Source organism: Nomascus leucogenys, chromosome 2 (assembly GCF_006542625.1).
Source record: "Nomascus leucogenys isolate Asia chromosome 2, Asia_NLE_v1, whole genome shotgun sequence".
NCBI lineage: Eukaryota > Metazoa > Chordata > Mammalia > Primates > Hylobatidae > Nomascus > Nomascus leucogenys.
The window spans coordinates 125,502,153-125,510,181 of record NC_044382.1 but is presented as its reverse complement, the minus strand read 5'-3'; positions in this window follow the sequence as shown (position 1 = coordinate 125,510,181).

Here is an 8,029-nt window from a genome sequence, read left to right as displayed (position 1 = left end):
CTCTTGTGTTGGTGTCTGTTCTCATAACTCCAACTCAGCAATTTGCTTACAAATTTAGTCACTTCAATCAGCACAAACACTACTCCCCCAAGAGAACACAAGTCCCAAGACATTGGAGTCTAGAAAGGAGAAACACCCTCCTAAAATTTGAAATTTCTTGTCACTCTTTCCTTACTCTGTGCTTTTAGTATCCTCATCACAAAAGTGGAAATTTCCAGTATAACAGTATAATTAGAAAAGAGTATATATGTCTGTGTTTGTAAGTGTATATGTACAAGAAAAATGCATCCCAGAATATAGGAATAAAAGAGTGAATCCCTAATGCACTCCCAGCCATAATAATGACCTGCATAGCCAGCAGAAAATAGCTACTAAGGGGTTTAGGGGGTTGCAGGGAAACACAGAGGAAATCAAGGGTTGCCCCTTCTTTGTGCCTTTGCTCCACTGTCCTCTATTTAGACTGCTTTCTGAGTTGTTATCTGCTCAATAAATCTTTTGCCAGAAACTATCTCATTTTCTCTTATAAGAAGAGAGATGTCTATTTAAATTATTTGAATACATGACAGTTGTTAGATACAGAACTGCTTTGTGACCTCTTAAGTGCTAAACTCAATTGTTAAAGCAATGGTAGGAAATGGTAAAATTGGTTGTTCTGCTGTTTTGACTTAGCATAATCTACAGCTGGTTTTTCTTCTTCCTAATAGCTATGTGTGGGATGAATAACACCCAGTTTGCTTTTATTTTGCAGTCACCATTGGCTCATTAGGCTTCCGGTATGTGAAATAACAGCCGCTGATTTACTTCAGGCAGCATATAAGTAAACACCCTCTATTACACCAACTCCCAGAGCACTTTCCAAACATCTGTAAAGAAATGTTTTAACCAGTGACTCATGTAGCTACATCTGGGGAAGACCTCAGTCAAAGTTTAACAGCATATAATCATCACAGGCAAAGTCATTTGGAAACTGGGATAAGAACTAGAGAGAAATATCAAATTTTATATTTTCTTTTTTTTTTTTTTGAGACGGAGTCTCGCTCTGTCGCCCAGGCTGGAGTGCAGTGGCGCGATCTCGGCTCACTGCAAGCTCCGCCTCCTGGGTTCACGCCATTCTCCTGCCTCAGCCCCTCCGAGTAGCTGGGACCACAGGCGCCCGCCACCACGCCCGGCTAATTTTTTGTATTTTTAGTAGAGACAGGGTTTCACCGTGGTCTCGATCTCCTGACCTCGTGATCCGCCTGCCTCGGCCTCCCAAAGTGCTGGGATTACAAGCGTGAGCCGCCGCACCCAGCCAAATTTTATATTTTCGTAGAAATTAAAGGTATGTGCTATTTTTCAAAATCAGGATTACCACAATCATATTTGTCTGGAAATCAAGAATCTCTGATTCTGGTGTCTGAAGAAGATCCGATGTGATAAACAGAGAGCAGTCATCTCTAGTGATTTTGGGCTACTGGATTTATTTGCTGGGAAGAATATGTTCAGCAGGTATTCCTATTGCCTTCACATTTGTAATCCTGGCTTCAGAATTAGAATTTCAAAGCTATAGACATATTTACATTTCATTGTTAGAGAAATATAAGATAAAGGAACTTCAGAGATAACTCACTCATTTTTTCTCTTACAATACTGACCATTTGCTACCACAAGTAAGGAAAATAATAAAACCAGTTAATATTTTATTATTATTTTAATTGCCAGAAAAATGTATCTTTTGTTTCTATTTGGCATAATGTTCTTTACATGATGATTTAAACAAAGTCTTTCCCTTCAGGGGATTAACAATTAAGAAACACTGGAACATTCAAAAAATATTTTAAAAAGCAATGGAAATGAAAAATTTTTAAAAATTTAAACATGCTAGTTATTATTTGAGGGTTTGGGTTTAAAGAATGCCTTCAAAAATAATTTAAACACTGAATAATTAACATATTAAAGCCCTTAGATTTATATCATTTTAATTCACATTTCTTATATTTGTCTATTTATTTTCTCTTATTGTTTTCTTCATTCATAAATTGAGATAGTAAGATTGACCCCCATACAACAATAAATAGCCCTGACTTTAAGGACTTTTGAACTAGGCTAAGAATAGGAAACACTCAGAGAAGAGAAAAAAGAAAGCAAACAATTTACATAGGGTAGGAGGGGAAAGTTGCATGAAAATTAAAAAAAAAAACAGCAAGACGTTAACAATTTAATTTTTATGTTTTCCTTGATCAGAGGTTGAAATGATTCCTAATGAGGAAAGAGAGTGACAGGGAATGAAAGACAGAGAGAGAGAGAGAAGCAGACTATTGGCAAAACAAAGTGTCCCTTTCACACAGGAGAGGATGGAAGGGAAAAAAAAGAAAAAGACTGCAATATATATATATATATATATATATTTTTTTTTTCTTTGAGACGGAGTTTCACTCTTGTTGCCCAAGCTGGAGTACAGTGGCACTATCTCGGCTCATTGCAACCTCCGCCTCCCGGGTTCAAGCAATTTTCCTGCCTCAGCCTCCCGAGTAGCTGGGATTAGAGGCGCATGCCACCACGCCAGGCTAATTTTTTGTATTTTTAGTAGAAATGAGGTTTCACCATGTTAGCCAGGCTGGTCTTGAACTCCTGGCCTCAGGTGATCCACCCTCCTCGGACTCCCAAAGTGCTGCGATTACAGGCGTGAGCCACCTTGCTTGGCTGGCTGCATTATATCTTAAACCAGACAGCTGCTGGTTATAAAGTTAGCTCCTAGGAAAATGTTCAGTGAAAATGACTGAAGATGGAAGACTAAGTGCTTTTTGGGTCTTGCCTGGTTGCGATTACTATACAGCAATTTGGAAGAAAAATATTGTGTAAATTGACGAAATAAATAAAACTTTGGCAGTATATTTAAATTGCGTTGAAAACCAAAGCACTTCAGGACACTGAGTAGTATTAAATCAATAAAGTGAACTTTTCTACATATAAATGTATTCTATTCACATCGGTCATTACCCATACTGCACAATGATATTCTGATTGTGTGGAGTAGATCTCCCAGATGCCAGCCAGATGTTTAAAGAAAACTAACGTTGTTTGACTTAAAAAGTAAAAATCACATGTACTTTGACATATATAGTGGAACAAATGGAAAGGCTCCCCATGTGAATTCCATACTTATTTCATAATTGTATTTCAATTAAAAATGAAAGAGAAAATGCTAAGTAGTTCTAGGCCCACATATGAAATAGAAGAGAAAAAATACCATGTAAGTATAGTAAATGAACATACCTGGCTAAATACACCTGTTACAATTTAACACTAGTAATAGTTTTTGTTGTTTCATTAATACTTTCATTCTAAAACATAATCATATTGTGCATCCCATCACTGTTTGAAGACTACTCCAAAAGTTCAATTCAGCAGGTAGGGAATAATAGAAAGACAAATTCAATCTCCAAATGAAATGAAACTACAAGCCCAGATAGGAATGAATGTTTTCTAAATTTACAATTATCAAAGGCTGTAAAGTTCATCAGACTTTGAGTATGAAAATACAATGTGTCAAAATATATACTTGAATTGGGTATAAAAATAACATGTTTTCCTCTTACTTACACTTACTACAAATGGTAAGAAATAAAGATGTCTCTTTTCGAAAATATAAGACTCAATTTTTGCAGGCCTGTCGGATCCCATGATTATTTGTCGTTTAGAGTTTATAAAAGAAGTAGTTAAAATACCACCATGGTTTTTTTGTTGTGGTTCTTTCTCCAGTAAAATGGGAAGCAATAGAAAACACAATACGGATCACGAGGTCAGGAGATCAAGACCATCCTGGCTAACCCAGTGAAACCCCGTCTCTACTAAAAATACAAAAACAAAATTAGCCAGGCGTGGTGGTGGCCGCCTGTAGTCCCAGCTACTCGGGAGGCTGAGGCAGGAGAATGGCGTGAACCCAGGAGGCGGAGCTTGCAGTGAGCCGAGATAGCGCCACTGCACTCCAGCCCCAGCAACAGAGCAAGACTCTGTCCCAAAAAAAAAAAAAAAAAAAAAAAAGGAAAGAAAAGAAAAAGAAAAAGAAAGGAAAACCAGTGACCAGTGGTAGGCTGGTATACTTAACATACTTGGCTATCACAGGAGCTGGGGGTGTGGTGGGGCTGGGGAGGAGAGAAAAAAAGCCTGATTCATAGGGTTTACCAATTTCCATAGTATAAATATTCCCTCCACGGTCAATTTCAAGCTACCAATGTTTTGTCAGTTAACATGTATTGTGAAAAAATTGTGCAAAAATTGGCTCTTTTGAACACTGTCTCTAGAACACTCCTGAAAAACCATCTTAGTTACCCACAGAGTAGAGCTAGCAATCTTTTGTTAAGGGTCAAGATGTCTTCTAAACCAGGTGGCAGATAGCAGGGTGGGTAGGTAGCTGGAAAATATGTATATAATAAAGTGTGCTGTGCTTCATTTGATTCTAAAACAATGAATATTGTAGGGCATAATATTACTATGATTATGATGAAGAAATATGTTGTAGTGTGCTAAAGAAAAATGAAAGGCTGAATAAAAACATGCCTCAGTGTTGAAAAAATTTTATCATCTGGCCCAAAAAGTAGAATTTAGCAGACTGATGTTAGATTTGCAGATAAATTGATCAGAATCAGCCATTAATTTACTGAGCCTAAACTTTCATTTTTTAAATTTTTTTTGGTTACAAACAATAATGTAAGGTAGCACAATTTTTATGCTATTATATATAGATGGATTTAACTGAAAGTGTTTGAGAAGATCTTGCGATCTACTCAGTTTTACACTATACCGTGCTATGCTATTCTATATGTATTTACTGTGAGTCTAATGATGTGTCCAAATTTTTCTATTCAGTATGCAGTATAAAACATAGATACTGTCACTTTCTTCTAAAAACTTACAATCTTAATTATTACATAATAATTACTCAGAGAAATAATGTAGTTTTCATTTAAGTTTAAAATACCATGTCATACTTTATCTATTAAATGAAACTAGATCTTATTTCTCTTCTTCATGGTGACTGTACGCTCACCACTTGAGTCATAAATTGAAATACAAGGTTTTAAAATTTGAATATTTTCAAGTAATTTAAAAAATTATACATCCCTCTATTTACATTTTTTAACTAAGCCTTATATATCATAACATTTTCTCAGTTACATTTAGCATGAAAATTAGACTTTCACTAACTGAAAAACAAATATGGCTTGACCTTCAATTATATCTTTTGACAGATATCATGGCTTTTTACCATAAAGCTAGATTTAATAGGTAAAAGAGAAGGAAATAAGTGTAAAATCTGGGATAGTCATCAATTTGCTCTAACGTTAGTTTCTCCTGCATGAACTTCTCTGGCTTAGCCGCTTTTCTTCCTGAAGATTTATAACATTTCATAACACTGTATGAATTACAAATCAAGATGTACTGTAGAGACGGCACAGTATTGATTTCCTAGAACTATAAGCATCAATCTCACTCACAACGACTTTCAGAAATAACCTGATTCTTTTCTTCTAGCCTGTTTAAATGTGAATGAACTCATGTCATGACCTCTCTTTATAACTGTTTGTATATTTTTCCTCACAATACACCAGTGTTCTTTGATTTAACCTATCTCATCACAAAACACTGCATTATTGTAATATTTCTCTTCACTGTCTTGAAAGTTCCTTTGGCTCACATATTTTGCCAAGAAGTGCAATAAATCTGTGTCAAGGGTGTCTAGCTATAATACACAAAGCTGACATAAAAATTACTTGTGAATTTTATTTTCATAATAACAAACTAATTTGCTACATTAAATGATGAAGACATGGGTGAACTAGGGTACTGGGTTCAGATCTTCACAGGACAATAGTTCCTAAAATGTAATGCTTTCAATAGAAGAGGCCCATTAAGAAAGTAGTCAAGGCAAAAATTAAGGCATATATTTAAAAAAATATATCTGGGGAAGACCTCACATAGTAACTGTATCAAAGCCACCATTTTAACATTGTAGATTTGGGGGGTTGCTCCTAAGATGAATAGTCAAGGTGGAGGCCTTCAGCCACCCTAGCTCAGACTTGTTCTCTGGACTGTATTGACTCTCTCATACTCTCCTTGCAATGTATGAGTAGCTATACAGGACGAGACACCTTGAAGAAACCAAGGACTTCTTTACTCACTTCTAGAAATCATATGATTACAGAGTTGAGCCTACCTAGTACTTCTTAGATTGGAAAACAGAAATGCAAGTCGGACTTTTTACTCTCCTGGGGTTACTTCTCTGTTCCTTTTAGACTTAATAATGACCCCAAAAATGTTTGGTACTTTTAGAGAAAATGTTTTTAATTTGACCATCACATTGGTTTCTTGTTCTCACACAAAAAATTGAGATTATCAAGGATCACTGATAATTTGATTATCACGGATTATCAAAGCATTCACAAAATAGACAAAATTCTACATTTTGATTTGAATCTTCCTATTGGCTATTTATGGTACTGGAAATTACCTTGTGCACAACTTGGAAATTTTGGGTGTGACCTTGGGCCTGTTACTTAAACTTTCTAAGACTCTTTGTTTCTCATTCATAATATGTAGCCATAAAAAATAGCCACTTTACAGGGTTATTGTATATATTAAATGAGATAAAGTGTATAAAGCTATATAACGAGTTCCAGGAACACATCTACTTTCATACATACCTCAGTGATTATGATAATAAAGATGGATATGCCAATACCTGAAATAAAGTATATGTAATGAAATGGCCTTAATTCCCACATATAATGGGGATCATGTTTGTCAATAAATTTCCATGATTGGGTTTCCTATGACTATCTGTGTTAATATACACAGAGAGTTGAACTAGGCTAACTTTTAAAAGTGAAATTGTGAAACTAAATGTTTATATCAATTAGCCCTTCCTGCACCTTAATAATTATATTGATAAATAAAAATATCAATAACTTTTTCTCTGTATATATTACTGCTAACTTATAAATCAATTATGTTTTGTTTTTGAGGGCAGAATTTGTCCCACGGCAGGTAATACAACTCCTTTTCCCAAAGCTCTTAAACACATTAAACACGGAATGCAAAGGAGAAAACATGTCTCAAAAGCAGCCTACACCTAGTCAATTTTCTATGCTTCTTTCCCACCACTTGAGAAACCTGGCCCTGACCCAGTGAAAAATTTAATGAAGCAACTCAAAATTGATAGTCAAATGAGACAAAAGACCAAACTTATGTTCACAATAGGAAACTAAAGTTTTGAAAAGGTTACCAGTAAATTATTTCACTCTTTATTGCTCTGAGTTTCTGAAAACATATTTATTGTTCTCAATAGCAGCAGCCTTGGCCAGAAACTTGAAAGTTTCTTCAGGGATTTACATTACCATGTGCAAACATTTCAAGCTAGACCAACAATCTTGCATTTCTTCTCAAAGATCCAAATCATATCCCAAGAGACAGAGAAAACTATTTAGTCTAAAGGATAGTTGTGATTCCTAAAGAATGGACACAGTAATGAAGCTATTTCTTCCCAGTATACACGAAATACTTCCTGCTCAAAGGAACACCCACAAGGTTGTTAGGCTTAAAAATGGACTTGCCTTACACAGTGGTCTCTGTGGTCTTGTGTCCTGATTTTAAGCAATGTGCTTTATTTTAAAACTATTCTTGTCATAAAAGAGAAAAAGCAATGTATCCCAGTAGAAATTCTCAAATCAGGTCAACAGATACTCCTAAGCAATTATTAAATACACAGGGCTCTACCAAGAGCTATTATCTACAGTGAGATGCTGTACTCACATAACTCCTTTTAATTCACCAAATTTCCCAATCTGGTGGAACAGTTAAGGGTCATGATTTAATATACCTTTAATAAAATGTAAATTCTATCAAAGAAAGCAGACAATTTGCTTAACAAACTTTTGTTTCTATTTTAAAGCATTTTTCACTTTTTTTTCCTCATTTGCCCTTTCAATCATTTTCAGATCTCAACACTTTTTTTGGCCAGTGTATTTAAAGCTCTACCTCTCTTTAAAGC